A 16,711-nucleotide genomic window follows, 5' to 3' on the forward strand; every position below is an offset into this window, starting at 1 on the left:
ATAAATTTAAGCATCAATGAGATTGAATTTTATATAAATACAAAGATAAACTAATTTTTTTTAAAAACTAATACATAGTTTATTTCTAGTGGATGAGTACAAATTTAGAGATATGGAAGAAAAATAAAAAAATGAAATAAATTAATATACTATGTATTTTTATTGAATCAAATATAAGTGTTATTGCCTTAGGTTTACCTACCGAGCAACATCGTGAAGAAGACATTGTTTGGAGTCTTTTTTATCTACATACTATTGATATCTATGCACACCATTAGGCATGCTAGAGACATTATAAATAAATAAGACATGTTATTTTATGATCTAGTCAAGATTAAAATAATAATAAAATCACTAATCTAACAATTTTAAATTTCTTAAAACAAAAAAATCCTAATCTTAATATTTAATATTTTTGCAAAGAGCATGAAATATTTTCTAGTGACACTTTATTTTGAGTGTTACCACTTGTATTATATTTTTATAAAAAAGTGTTCAAGTATATGAATAATGTAAAAATTTGTAACCTTAATATTCTCACTATGTAGGGATAAAAGCATGCATAAACACCTATGATTCAAGATTAAAAATTTTTATCAATGGAAAGTCCATGTTGTTTTTCAAACTTCACAAAAAAAAGGTTGATCTTGATTCCATGTAAATCTACTCACAAAACTTTACAATATCAACTTAATCACACCTAATATAAACAAAAACAAATATGAAATCTCACCCATATTGTCAATGCTCGAGCATACATATATAGTGTATACATAAAGATATGTCACTTTTGTAAATAAATCTTATTTGACAACTATTAAAAAAGTATTCACACAATATCTCATTGAAAACTTATAGTGCTTTGGATAAAAAGAGCTGATACAAGCCAGCTTAACACAACTAAGTGTTGTATGCATGGACGCCTTGTCATACTCATCCAAAACCCTAAGCTTGGTAAAAAATGATATGTTAAATAAACATGATTAAGATAGAGGAGATATGGTCTTCTACATGCTTTCTACTGACTTCTAGATTTCTAGCTTCTATGAAATAATGATATGAATGAATGATTTATGACTTCATGCTTATATATATATATATGCTAGAGGATCTAGTTGATGTGCTCTACCTCCTGTCAGACAGTTCTTGAATGAATAATATTTATATAATGTTATATATTAAATGATGTGCTAACTTTAATGCTTGCCATTGTGTTGGTCTACAATGTGGCACTAGGTCTCCTGTTGTGGCTAATGAATACTACTGTGAAGAGGTCAACAATGCCCTCCATGATGCTTATGATGATGATGACAATGATGATCTATTGTCTGATGGCCATCGACCATCAATGCCTTCCATTATAATGATGATGTTGATATTGATTAAATTCATTATACCCTAATCACATTGATAAATTCATGATTAATTTAATTTAATCTTATGAAGAATGAAGCCTAATTACAAACACAATGATGAAATAATTAAACTAATTAATCTTGAATGAAGTTCAGTTAGGTTACAAGACAGCAACTTGTCCTCATAGAGAGACTTGAGATTAGCTTATTCACATTTCTTGAAAATGAGCCCTTTTATATGAGGGAGGCACCCCTTTTGCATATGGGGTCATGTGGGATAATTTCCAAGTGTGATGTGGTTAAATGCTCCTAATCTTGGTCCTCTATGCTAAAGAGAATGTGGGGGAGAGAGAGAGCTTTAGTTCCTTGCAACAAGCAACCACACACACACACATACACACAAAAGAGTGCAAGACACAAGAGAGATGGATGGCTGAATTTTCTTCTATCTTCTTCTCTTCTCTACAACAACATAACTAAAAGATAAGAGTATATACATAAATGGAAAGTACTTTCCTATGACATACAAAGTGGTTGGTCTATAGTGTGAACTCGACTATATGAGCTGGCACTATAACTATGCCATAACTCTCCTACAACATACAAAGTGGTCGGTCTATAGTGTGAACCCGACTATATGGGCTAGCGCTATAACTATGCCATAACTCTAGTACTCCAAAGTGGCTAGCACATAGCCTGTCATCCACTGGCGGCATATCAACCATAATCTCACCAACCATGCTAGTGACATAAGTGTGGAAGCTATCACCCAGGCGGGTCATCAATGTCTGCCGTAGCACTAGTTGAGCTCGATATCTCAACACTCCCCCTCAAGCTCAACTCCACAAACTACACTCCAAGTAAACTCCTAAACTTATGGAGCTTCTTTGTGCCCAATGCCTTCGTGAAGATGTCAGCCGCCTGATCCTCTATGTTGACATACACCACCTCAATGTACTTCATTCTAGCATGGTATACTGGGTTACTAGCCAACTATGCTACTCATGTTGTCACAATAAATGACAACTTCCCTATCCACAGGCTCACCCATATCACTAAGTAGCTTCTGAAACCAAGCTACCTCACAAGATGCCATAGCAGCACCCCCATACTCTGCCTTTGTACTTAACAAGGAAATTGTTGGCTACTTCTTAGGCTCCAACTCACAACAACACTCCCAAATGTGAACATAAAACCACTGGTAGATCTCCTATCAGCAACAATACCAGCCCACTCAGCATTTGTGTACCCATGTAGCTATATCTCTATACCAGCCTCATAGAAAAGTCCATAATCAACTATGGAATTTATATACCTGAGAATTCGTCTAGCCGCATCCAAGTGTGGATTCCTAGGGACCTGCATAAACTGACTCACAAGTCCAACAGCATAACTCTCGTCTAGCCTAGTAATGGTCATGTAGTAATAGCTACCCCCACTATGCGTCTGTATGTAATGGGGTCCTCCAAAATCTCACCTGTATCTATGGAAAACTTTGTGTTCTACTCCAATGGCATTGAAATAGGCTTACAACCTATCATACCATACTTGGACATGTCCAAGCCATATTGTCTCTACAATAACAAAATGCCATGAGGTGATCTCACCACCTCTATGTCCAAGTAATACTGCAGCTCACCCGAATCCTTGATCGCAAACTTTTGCTTCAAAATGCTCCTGACATCATGTATGTCAACATCACCATCACTAGTGATAATCAGGTCATCCGCATAGATGACTAATAGCATGATCCCTCTATCTGTCTTTTTCACATAAAATAAAAAATTTGCATTGGATATCCAAAATCCAATGGTAACAAGATACTCTCTGATCTTGTTTAACCATGCTCTGGGTGCCTCCTTTAAGCTATACAAGGATTTGTGTAACCTGCACACAAAATCTAGGTGTGCATAACTCTCATAACCCAGTGGCTGCATCATGTAAACTTCTTCTAAATCACCATGCAAGAAGGCATTCTTTACATATAGCTAATGTCAAGACCAAACCTTTGTTACAGCCATAGCAATGACAGATCTCACGGTTGCCATTCTTGTAACCGGGTTGAATGTCTCTTCATAGTCAATGCCGTAAGTCTGCGCATAGCCCTTGGCCACCAATCTTGCCTTATACCTTCTCACTGAACCATCAACATTATGCTTGACTTTATACACCCATGTACATCCAAATGCTTGACTTTATACACCCATGTACATCCAAATGCCTTCTCTTCCTTACAAATGCACTAACTTCCATGTTGCATTTGTATCTAATACTGCCATCTCCTCATTCATGGCATCTTCCCATTTCTTATTTCCAAGTGCCTTCTCAAAACAAGTCGGCTCCAATTCCTATTTGGCTTTAACCATGTAAGCATAATGATAAGCTATAAATCCATCATATCTCAATCTATCAATAGGGTACCTAACCCTTGTAGAGCTGCGTACATCTAGATCACTACCAGATGTCCTCAAAATAGTCCTCGTTCTCCTTACACTAGGAGTAACCACAGATGGAATGCCAAGCTTGTTAAATTTTCAGCAATGTGATGAGCTATGGTGCATCAAATGCAAGAATCAACATCATTAACAAAGAGATTAGATAATGATTAAGATGAGATTAGTGAGCAATTAACTGATAACTTAATGTAGGCATGGATAATCAAAAACTAGCAAATTCTCATTAGGCCAATGCCTCAATTTATAGAGTTTACATCCAAGCATCTAATACCACTGATCTCTCCTTGATTCACTCCACCTCTTTTTCTTGAGTCTCTCCACCTCTTCACTTTTCCTAGAATATCTCCACACATCCTAAATCTTCTCATGCTACCCTTTATTCTCTCGCAGTAGATACCTCTCACCTTTTCACTACTTCTCACTCATTTATAGATTCTCTTTTATAGCCACTTGCTAAGGGCTTGTTCCCGCACACACCCTATTCACTTGTATATTTCAACACCTCCCCATCAAGTGAATAATTCTAGCACACCTGGACCCTATACCAAGTTTCCCTCTTACTTGGTAGCCCCCGCGACGAGTGCCTCAAGTCCCTAAACTCATAGTCCTTGACACTCTCTCTCTCTATGTGTCCAAGGCTACTACAAGTGCCCGTGACCTTGACTAAAGTGCTCACACATACATCTACCACATGGCCTACATCATCAGTGGCTCAGAGGTGGTTTTACTCTGTTGGGGCAAATTACAATGGGTTGTGGGGTTTCTTTCTCTCTCTCTCTCAGAAAAGATGATCTGACTCCACTTCCTTAGGAGTCTCCATGAAGTTTGCCGATGTCGTTCCTTCTCCACTGGGTTTGCTGTAGCAGTCTCTTGCCATGTGTCCTGGCTTCCCATAGTTGTGGCAAGTGGAGGTCCTTCCTCCTACTCTGCCTCTTCCTTGTCCTCGTCCTCATCCTCGTGAGAATCCTCCTCGGGTAAAGAATGCTTTTTCCTCTCTAGTTGTTGAGTCCAGCCATTTCTTCTCTTTGACGTTGGTCTCTTACTCTATTAGAGCTCCTTCTATCTCATGCAACTTCAATTCAGGTACATTATTTAAGGTTGCTATAATGTTTTCATATTCACCTTTGTCCACACTCTTCAGAAGCACTGTTAGTGCCTCATCATCCTCTACCTTCTTACCAATGGCTGCCAGTTGTTGCTTAATGCTTTTGTATTTGTTCAAGTGTGTGATTAAAGGTTCACCTTCCTTCATATCAAGTTTATAGAATTGCATTAACATATTTATCTTTGAATTTTTTGCTTGAGTGCCAAATAATTTATTGAGTTCATCCCATGCATCTTTTGCCCATTGTATCCCTGTGATGTGATGAATGATTTCATCATTTAAACTGAGTGCGATGAGTCCTAATGCTTTCTCATTCCAGCAGCTCTTCCACTCATTTTTCCCACTCACCTTTGGACATTCATCTCTTCCCTCAACTATAGATTTTTCCTCATGAGCAAATACATGGTTTTTGTTTGCCATGTATAAAACTGCTCCCCATTAAATTTGGCTATCTCTTGTGCCATGTATAAAACTGCTCCCCATGTATAAAACTACTCCCCGTTAAATTTGGCTATCTCTTGTACCATGCTCATGATGATGTGAAGGGGGTCTTATCTCTTGATCCAATTTCAAGATTCAAGGGTAGTGTCTACCCTTTTACAACTCAATCTGGTGTTTAGGTAATGATTACAACAGATTTATCAGCATAAATTCACCAAAAATTACAAAAAGCCAAGGGTAACAAATATGTACTGAATGGTTGGAGTATCAAACCGTCTCTGAATTGTAATCTAAAGTTATAGGGATCTATATCAGATACCCAATGGCAAATTTGAACCCTCAATTGCACCAAAATATAATGATTAGTGTTGATTAATGACTCATTGGCAAAATCACATGCTTTTCATGTGGGAAAGCATGTTTGACCTGCTTACCAAGCTGGCATGCTTCACATATTTTGTGTATACCATCAACCTTAAACTTTGGTAAACTTACAATAATATTTTCGGCCTGCATAGACTTCGTTGTACATTCACATGACCAATGCGCTTGTGCTATATGTCAATATCTCTAAATAATGACACATGTTCCATGTGCAAACATGGCTGCCTTTACTTCAAGCATGTTCACATCCAAAGTAAACATCCTGCCATTTTTGTTACCCTTTGCAACCAAACGACACTAATTTTTAAAGTCTTCCACAAAACATCCTTGAGGATTAAACCTGACTTGCAGACCTTGCTTAACAATCTTTGTAACAGAAACCAAGATCTTTGTAATATTTAGAACATGAAGTACATCTACCAAGTAATTCATTTTTTCATCCTACATCCTGCATAGACAATGGAACTTTACCAGCATGCACAATAGGATGCACAATATCATCACTTGTTTCTACATAACTTGGTTTTTCCATTTTCTACATGTCTCTAAATCACTTATTATAACTGGTCATGTGGTTAGAGGTACTAGAATCCACATCCCATGTATCTTGAGATCTTGACACATCTCCTGTTATGGAACTGAGCATGTGCTGCATCACAAAACATTGCTCACTTCTATCATCACCTCCCTGTGTACTAGATGATACATAGTTGCCTTATTGCAACTTTCCACTTTTAATGTAATTCTTCTTTTTATAGTAGTCCTTTGCCATGTGCCCTGGTTTGCCACAATAATAGCACTCTATGCTATTTGCATTGTGATTTCTTTGGCCTATTTAGCTCGTCTTGCCTTTAGACTGGCCTCTTTCACCTGTGTATGATTGCTATTGTGAATCATCAGACTATTGTCTAGAATTATAATTTCCTTTTCGTCCTTCACCACCTTGGCCCCGACCACGACCTCTACTTAAATTGGAGTAAAAGACATGTTCAAATGTGTTCTTTCTTTGTGAAGAAAAGTCCTCACCTAAAGACTTTTCTTCTATAATTTACATAGAAACCAAGTCCTGAAAGTTGGGAATATGGAAGTCTTGAGTGGCTTGTACTCTTTGCTAAGCCCATTCAAATAGACACTTACCAAGTCATCATCTTCCACCGATACATTGATAGACCGAAGAGATTCAACAATTCCCTTGATCTTTAAAGCATACTCATTGATTGACATGCTTTTCTTTTCCACAGTATGTATCTCTTCCTTTAGCTACAATTTCCTTGCCTTTGTGTTGGGGTCTAGAATATTTACACCAAATTCTACCACACACCTACTAGAGTGTTTCCCATCATGTATGTGTCCTATCATCGTGTCTGTGACACTAATGGAAAGCCAATACATGAATTTCCTTGAACCCTAGTTCTAATCCTTGAATGCCTTTATGTCTATTGGAGTGGCATTCTCTTCGGATAAATCAGGAGGTTCCTCATTATCTCCTTTGGCAGTCCCAAAATCCTTTACCCACCATAAGGAAATTGGTCATTCTAAACTTCGAGGCATAGAAGTTGTTCTTATCTAGCTTCTCATTGACAATCTGATTGATTCCATCACGAGACATGTTTTCCTACAATAATAAAAAAACCGTAATAGATAATTTATGTATGCAACCTGTAACATAGTAGTATCTTCTATGACTACTGCAGTGGTACTTCAGCACAACCTGTACGTCAACAGATGTGACCACTGTAGTAGTATCTTCTTTGACTACTACAGTGGTACTTCAGCACAACCTGTACGTCAACAGATCTGACCAAAGTACATGTACATATATCCAATATCCACAATACATATACAAGCATTATCTGCACTCCCAAAATGCACTGATATGCTACAATAACCAAATTTCGATTAGAGACAATTCTCAACTAGAACTTTCTGTGAAACTGTTAAAACTACCTTGTAGTGACATAACGAAGACTGAGAAGTGCCCAAAATGCGATTCTTGCCAAAAAAATTAAGTATAAAATACCAATATAAAGTCCTACGCAGTACCACACATGCACCTCCAAGCATGCAAAGACATCTCCTCAATCGGAGATGCGTAGCTACCGGAGCTACAGAGGGGTGTTGTACCTAAACCAAGAAGGGAAAGAGATGGTAATGCTCTTACCCATGTACCACTTCCTTGCTAGATTGTCCTTGATTCTTTCTTTCCTCCTTATCTCTCACACAAATTGAAGCTCTAATACCATAAAGACAATGTGGGGGGGGAGAGAGAGAGCTTGCGTTCCTTGTTGCAAGCAAACACACACACACGCACACACACGCACACACAAAAGAGTCCAAGACACAAGAGATATGGATGCTTGAATTTTCTTCTATCTTCTTCTCTTCTCTATAACAACATAACTAAAAGATAAGAGTACATACATAAAGGGAAAGTACTCTCCTACAACATACAAAGTGGTCAGTCTATAGTGTGAACCCGACTATGTGAGCTGGCGCTATAACTATGCCATAACTCTAGTACTCCAAAGTGGCTGTGACATAGCCTATCATCCACTGGTGGCATATAAACCATAATCTCACCAACCATGCCAGTGAGATAAGTGCGGAAACTATCGCCAAGTTGGGTCATCAATGTCTGCCGTAGCACTAGTTGAGCTCGATATCTCAACATACTCATGCCTTGCCTCTATCTTATGCTCAAGGCACCACAAAATCGCAACACCCCCCCTTGGTGCCTTTATGTTTAGGCTACTACAAGGTGGTTGGATGTGAGTTACAAAATATCCATCACCCCTCCTTAGTGTAACATGCTACTTAAGGTGGTCAATTGTCATAATAAAATATGTTATCACCCCCCTCGGTGCATAAGTTACTACTCTTAGGTGTGATGAAAGCAAAAGACTAGGTCTACTCATTTGGTGAACCATAGGCTAACGTGGTGAGGCCTGTCAATATAGCTTTGGTTTTAGAAGGATATGTTTGTCGAGGTTGTTCTCTTTTTTTGATGATGAAGAGTTCATGTAGTTGGCTTCTTGGTTCTTTAGTCTGTATTTCTCTTCTTTGTGCCTAGGTATATAGTGTCCACATTTTGACTTATGTTTGAGTTTGCACTCACTTATGAAGTGTCCTTTTTTTCCACAGTGGTAGCATTATTTTGTGCCATTGTTGATGTAGAATGGTTGTTCCCTTGTGGTTCTTTGTGTACTATTCTTTAGTTGCTTCTTTTCTTCAAGTAGGGATGAAATACAACCCTCAAATTTTGGTTCAAGTGAATTATTTAGAGTGGTCATTAGTGTAATTTGTTCCTTAGGCATGCTTTAAATTAATAATAACTAATGGTTTATTAGAGTCTTAATCATTTCAAAAATAATAATAATATAGTTTTTTTAAATTAAGTCTTTATCACTATTTTTCTCAATTCATTAATGAGTTGTGTACTCAATGAGAAGATACCTAGGGAGTTGGATACCATTCACATTTGGATGTTATTTAAGTGTTGGCAGCCACCCACTGCCACACCAAGAATGTCCATTGGGCAACAACTCAGGATATTTTCTTGTAACAACCTTGTAAATGATTCTTGCCAAAATGGGTAATACCCGGTGAATGTAAAAGAAAGGATAGAGAGAGCGAGGGGTGAGGATATATAGGGCTACGCCTTATTCAGTAATATAGCAATTTGTTGGTGTCATCTTCACCTAGTACTATGCTGTCTAATTCTCAAGTTGTGACCTATCTATTTTGAATTTGTCTTTCAGCTCAAGTCTTTAGTCAGTCCTATCATCCGGAAGAGATTCCCATTCGGAGATAGGACTAGGAACCATGACAAGCATCTTAGAGGTTTCAAGAGCTAACTGTTGCTTTAGCGCAACTGACTCCCTTGACCTAGGTAGATTAGTGGCACAACGCTCTAGCATTGGCTTATTGTATTGGGCACAGTGTCATTAATTGCGTCTCCTCTGGAGCCGACTAGGTGATCTGGAACCAAGTAACTACCGGGTCTTGACCGGACACTGACACTTTTGGCAATCCTGCTAGGGAAATGGCATGACGGTAGAGAGTAGAAGATATTGGCTAGTATAGGTTAAGTCCTGCACAATTAATAGGATAGACTGGAAAGAAAGCATAGACTACATAGGGTTGGGAATGCTAGAGAGAGGCATAAAAGTCAATATTAGATGAAATGGGAAAAATCCCTCAAAATGGGAATAAAAAAATTATTTTGGCCATAACTTGAACATGCAAACTCCAAATTTGTCGGACAAAGTAGATCTAGATTCTACCTTTCCAGCTCTTTTCAATGATATGTCACATGAATATGTTTTGACAAACTTTTGGATGAGTTTACCATAACCCCACTTTTTTCATGGGAATGGGGTTTTTCCTAATATTGACTTATAAGAGAAATGGAACAGGAATGGAGAACAAAGGAAGCACAAACCGGGAAATGCGGTACCGCCGTACACAAGATGAAGCAGTAGAACAAGGAAAACCATCGCATTGTCCTCTGCACCGACCAAGGAGATTGGCAAACATAATTCCACAGCATCTGGAAAGGTTGATTCTATAACAACAAAGAAATCATGAAGAAGATCACCTGGACTGGACATGAATCCCCATTAGTGTAAAGGCTGATTCCAAAACCAGCAAGGAATCAAGAAGAAGATCGTCCAAACAGAAGACTGGAAGCTCAAGAAGGGGAAGAACTCGCAGTTGGGGGTAGGATGTCTCTCAAATACCCAAAATTTAAAGGCAAGAGTGAGGAGGACCTGGAAGCCCATACTTTTGCCTTTGAAACCATGTTCCAAGCAAATAGAGCTCCATTGGAGCAAAAGACTGAGTATTTTGCTACAACATTGGGAAGCCAGGCCATAAGCTGGTACACTCAGTATAGTCTAGAGCACTTCCAGACATTTGAAGAGCTAAAGAAGGCCTTCATGAAAAGATTCAAGAAAGACAAGACCATAGCAAAAGTACTAGAAAAGCGGCACAAGATGACGCAGAAAAAGAGGCCAACAGAAGACTATGCAGCATAGTTCAGAGCAATGTTAATGCAACTGGACCAGCCCCCAACCGTCTTGTTACAGCCACACTATGCCAGTGGTTTGTAAGAGGGCTAAGGGAAAAGCTCCAGACGGTGGTAGCCTCATATGATCTGGACACCCTGACCTTTGAGAAAGTGGTGGCAGGAGCCCTTAGAGAGCAGAAGGAGTCCTGAAGCAAACCAACAAAGACTCCAAAAAGAAAAAGAAGGACAAGAGGAAGACAAATGTGGAAGAAACGTTAGAAACTGATTCTGGAGAAGATACCTCAGAATCCAGATCCAGTCAGGAGTCGGATGCCGAAGAGTGGAAGCCCCCGAAAAAAAAGGCAAGAAGCAGGGAGAGAAAGTTCAAGAAGAACTAAGGGCTGCCCTAGCCAAGATTATCGCAGGATATGTAGGATCAGGACTCAGACCAGATGTCTGGTGCACGAGGTGCAACAATCAAGGGCACACAAACAAGGAGTGCCAATGAAGGACCACACATCAATTATGCACCATCTACGAAAGGCATAACCACACTACAGAGACGTGTTACTATAACACACAAAATAGGATCCCAAGGGTGGCAGAAAGGCTACAGAGCAACAAGCCCCCACTATCAACCAAGTTACCAAAACACCCCAAGTCAACAAACCATTTGGAAGAGGAGGTGGAAGATTTGAGGGAGGTGGAAGATTCGGTCCCAGGGGAGCCTCCTTCTATTGTAATGGACCAGGGAATTGGCAAAATGATTGCCCTATATTTCAACATCAGCAGGAATTATAGGAGGCAAGGTCACAAGGGAAGCAAACACATCAGGAAATGATGCGGCTATGAACATGGTAATAATAGACCATGGGGCACGAAAGGAAAAGCTACCAAAAGTGACACAAGTAATAAGATCACAAGGACATGCCAAGTTGCCAACATGAATGAATGCCAAACCAGAACAGAGATAGAAGCCAAAGGAGTGGGCAACATCACACAGTCCGTGGTGATCAGATAACCAAACTAGTGCAAAGTGCACAAGGAATGGTGAAGACCATACACGACGAAGGCCCACGCTTGGGAAATTTGGATAGGAAAAACCTGATCAAAAAGGAAGAAGAGATTACAGTAGGAAAGAAGCTGGTTTGTGACGAGAGGGAAACTAGAGGACATGCACTGAAGTGCCAACCAGGACTAGGTGTAGCCCAAGGCAGTAGAAGCGTTTGGAGAGAAAAAAGAGAAGGATCTCCGAGAGGGATCAAGATAGGAGTACAAACAAGAGGAAGTCAAGAACAAGAAAGAGAAGAAAAAGAGAGAGAAAGAAGGATGCATGGAAGACAAGGCACGCCAGCTGATGAGGATAAAAGTAGCAAAGAATATGACTTTTGGGAGGATCTCAGCAAGATGAAATCAAATATCACTCAAGATCAAATGATAAACCTGGTTCCTAACTACAGGCAAAGGCTGCTGTGTAGTAGGACATAATACCAAGTGAGAAAGTGGCACAGAAGGGGCAGATGTGGCTTTCCTAATATCAGAGCAACAAGGTAATGAAGATAAAGAAATGCAAGAAATGGGTGTTGAGGGAGAAGACACTATGGGGTCATATGAAGTGATCGAGGAATTACTGCAGCCAAAGATAGAAGTGAAGAAGAAGCAGGAGGAGCTGATTGAACGAATGCTGAGTCCGGATCTCTTGAGTGGAGAAAAGGTTAGATATGTTAATATGCTATCTCATTTTCTAGAATTGTTCATCACTTCTTATAGAGAGATTCGAGGATTTAAAGGGCCAGACTTGAGGATTGAATTGAAAGAAGGTGTAAGAACAGTTAGGCAAAAGCTTCGCAGGATGGGACGAGAACAAATGCAGGCCCTGAGAGAGGAAGTTGATAAGTTGTTGAGTGCAGGTTTCATTCCACCAGTAGATACAGCTGAGTGGGTAAGTCCTGCGGTGGTGAGTCCAAAGAAGGATGGCAGGTGGCGTATATGTGTGGATTTCAAGCCTTTGAATGCTGCTACGAAGAAGGATTCTTACCCCCTACCTTTTTTGGATGAGATTTTGGATACTGTAGCTGGTTATGAAAGGTATAGTGTTTGTGATGGGTATTCAGGTTATTTCCAGTTAAAGATTGCAGAAGAAGACCAGCGCAAGACGACTTTCATTACACCGTGGGGGTGTTTCTGCTACAAAGTTCTTCCCTTTGGATTGATGAATGGACCAGCTTACTATCAGAGAAGGGCAAATTGGGTATTATCTCCTTTTTTGAATAAGTTTGTGAAGGATTTTATTGATGATTTTTGTATATACAGCTCCAGGCAAGAGCATTGTGATAAGTTGGCTACAGTTTTTCAGCGTTATGATGAGTGTGGTGGTCAATTAAATCCAAAAAAGTGTTTTTTAGCTCAACCGAGGGTGAAGCTCTTGGGCCATGTTATATCAGAGAATGGTATTGATCCAGATCCTGATAAAGTCAAGTCTCTTCTTCTTCTTCCTACCCCAAAGAATACAAGGCAACTGGCTACTTTTGTGCAAAAGGTGAAGTATATGGCTCGTTTCATCTCTCTATCTTCACAATTGTTATATCCTTTGCAGCAGGCAGCAAAGCATGATCCTTTGCATTGGACGGAGGAGTGTGAGGTTGTTTTCCAGAAAGTGAAAGAGGTGTTGGGAGCTATTCCTACAATGCAGGCACCTAATTGGGAACAAGTATTTTATGTCAATCCTTCAATAGGTGAAGATGCTATTGGAGCTATGTTGTTGTAGAAGGGGAAAGAATCCCATTATATGCAACCCGTCTACTGTGCTAGCAGAGTAAAACTTGCCAGAGAAAGGTTGCTATCAGAGGTGGAACTTGTTATGGTTAGTGTACTTTATGCATGTAGGCGGTTCCGCCATTACTTGTTGCCTCGTCCCTTTGTATTTTTGACGAGCTACACTTTTTTGCCTCAGTTGATAAATGGTACAAATTTATCTAAGGCTATGATGAAGTGGGTGATTGAGTTGCAGGAATTTACTTTCTCATTCTTGGTGGAAGAGAGTACCAGGGCTACCTTAGCTGATCTACTGACATATAAGGAGAGTCCTCTTCTTATAAAGGAGGAGACCATCAAGAAGCCAGTTGAGGATGCGGCTGAGTTGGTGAATGCACACTTATTATATTTTGATAGTTCTTACAGGAAAAGCCATGATGCAGCCTCAGGAGGTTTGGTGCTTTATGATCCACAGGGTTGCCTTGTTTTTAAAAAGGGTGTTAAAGTGGATGCACATAGCAACAATGAAGCGGAGTATCTGACTCTGGAAGTTGGATTGCAAATATGCTTGAAGCATGGTGTACACAGGATTCGCATTCGCGAGGAGATGCATTGCTTGTGGTAAAACAGGTATTGGGAGTTTGGAAGTCAAAGAATATGTTACTCAAGGAAATGTGTTTCAAGATTAAGGGTCTACTGAAGGAATTTAAAGCTTGGAGTCTAAAGCATGTGGATCGAGGCCATAATGAGGAGGCTCATGAAGCAGCCCAGGGAATGATTGGTGAAGTTTTTGTTCTTAAAGCTCATGCATCATTTTATTGTGGCAGGGAGAATTTATAGGATGTTGAGGAATTTTTGTTAACAGGGATGATTCCTAATGGTATTGACAAATCAAAAAAATATGGTTTCATCAAGAAAGCTGCAAGGTATGTGATGATTGGTGATGCTTTGTATTTGAAGGGAATTGATTTGATAATGCGACGGGTACCTTGGAAAGAAGAAATCTACAAAAGTCTTAAGGAAAATCATGAAGGAGCATGCGGTGGACATTTTGCCTCAAAGATCACCTTGCATAAGGTATTACAGGAAGGTTATGTATGGCCAAGTATACATAAGGATGTTAATCATTGGTGCAGGTCATGCAAACAATGCCAAGCTCACAGTAGACAAATATTAAGGCCTGAGATGAGGAAGACAATTCTTTCTTATGATGTTTTTGAAAAATGGGGAATTGATGTTGTGGGACCATTGTCTATTACCAGCCGAGGGAAGTGCTACATCTTGACTGCAGTTGATTACCTTTCTAGATGGGCGGAAGCAAAGGCAGTGAAACAAATTACTGCTAAGGAGGTGGCAAAGTTTGTATATCAGGATATTTGTTGTAAATTTGGTGTGCCATTGGAATTGCTTTCAGATCAGGGTCCAGGTTTCAGAGCAGAGCTTATGAATTATTTGTGTACAAAAATGAAGATCAGTCGCAGTTTTACCACACCTTACTATCCACAGTGTAATGGCTTGAATGAGCGTTTCAATGGTGAATTGATCAAGATTTTATCCAAGGTGACGGAGCAACAAGGCAAGAATTGGGATCTGGAGCTGCTTGCTGCCTTGTGGGCATACAGAACAGCAATTAAGTCTGGTACAGGTTTCACTCCATTTCATCTTGTTTATGGGAAAGAAGCCTTATTGCCTATTGAGGTGGAGATACCAGTTGTTAAAATGTTGGAAAAGCTTTTGGAAGAGCCTAAAGATGCCTTTAAAGAGCGACTGTTATATTTACAAGAAGCACAGCTAAACAGGGATAATGCTTTGAAGCATTATGAAGATATGCAGGCAAGGACGCTGGAGAAGTTCAACAAGAAGATTAAAAGCAAAGGAATTATGAAGGATGATCTGGTATTACGTTATAATAGCAGACTGGATAATGCCTTTCATAAGAAGTTTCAAATTAAGTTGGAAGGACCCTTCTTGGTGATGCAAGGATTTGTAAATGGTACCTATCAATTGGCAGACTTAGATGGGACTTTACATGCTTCCAGGGTAAATGGATATAGGCTGAAGAAGTATTATGCACGTTTGATGGTGATTGTACAGGATGCAGTGTTTGAAGATGTGATTCCAGATGAAAGGCAGTTTTTAGATATGGATTTAGGTCTTGAAATACTTTTTACTGCTGATCATGAATGATTCAGCAGGCTGGGGGTTGGGCAAAGTATGTCAGGCTTTTTTCTGTAAAGATGTTTTGAGTCCGTGTACATATGGAATGCGTGGTGTGCAATAAAACTTTGCCCTGAATGCCCTGGCAAGTGTACAGACGGAATGGCTTTGGAGTGATTTAGTGAATGCATTTTTCTTTGAAGCAGTTGCTGGAGACTTGAAGTTTTTATTGTATGAGCTTTTAGTCATCAAGAAGGTGTCTGGGATGTGTGTAAATAAGAGGTGGATGAGCATGTGGATATCAATAATGGGTTTTGATGAGCCTCTGGTGAAAATAAATGTAGACATGCTGGTTGATGTGGAGAGAGCTAAATTCAGACTGTAATTATTGAAATTTACAAGCGACGCCAGCAAAATATAATTGCTTTTATGTTTGAGTTTGAGAATCTTTTAGGTTTGGAATGGCCGTCTTGGTATGATGATGCTGATCACGAGGCTGTGGGCAACCCTCGCATAATTTTGGAAAGGTTATGGGCTGGGTGTGATAACCCGAAACACAAGGAGAAGGAGAGGCTATTGTAAGTGGTGGCCATTATTTTGAAGAAAAAAATAAAATATATGATACACTTGGCCACTTTATAAATAGCCAAGTGGAAGATCTTTTGGCCGCCAGCTTGATATCTAGAAGGAAGGCGACGGCGTGAAGGAGGTGGTGGAAGGTGCCAACCAACAGAGAAGAAGGGGGAGGTCGCAAAAAGAAAGAGAGAGTTGCCCTTGTGGTGTGGTGTGCAAGCGAACCAGGTGGACAGAAGTGTGTGTGTGGCACTGCAGAGGATCGCTGAGTGCAGGAAGGGGGGCCTCGTCATTCCAAAGGGGGAGAGAGGTGAGAGAGCAGCCGTGTGCGAAGCTGCTAGCGACCGAGGTGTTGTTGCAGAGGAGCTCTCTGGGGGCATAGCTGCACAGCCAGGTGAGCGCAGCTGACAGAGGGCTGGCGAAAGCGTGGTGAGTTTGGTGACTGAGAGGCGACAAGGACAGTGGGCTCTTTGACGTA

This window comes from Cibotium barometz, chromosome 22 (genome assembly GCF_041138505.1).
Source record: "Cibotium barometz isolate CiBa-2024 chromosome 22, ASM4113850v1, whole genome shotgun sequence".
Lineage (NCBI taxonomy): Eukaryota > Viridiplantae > Streptophyta > Polypodiopsida > Cyatheales > Cibotiaceae > Cibotium > Cibotium barometz.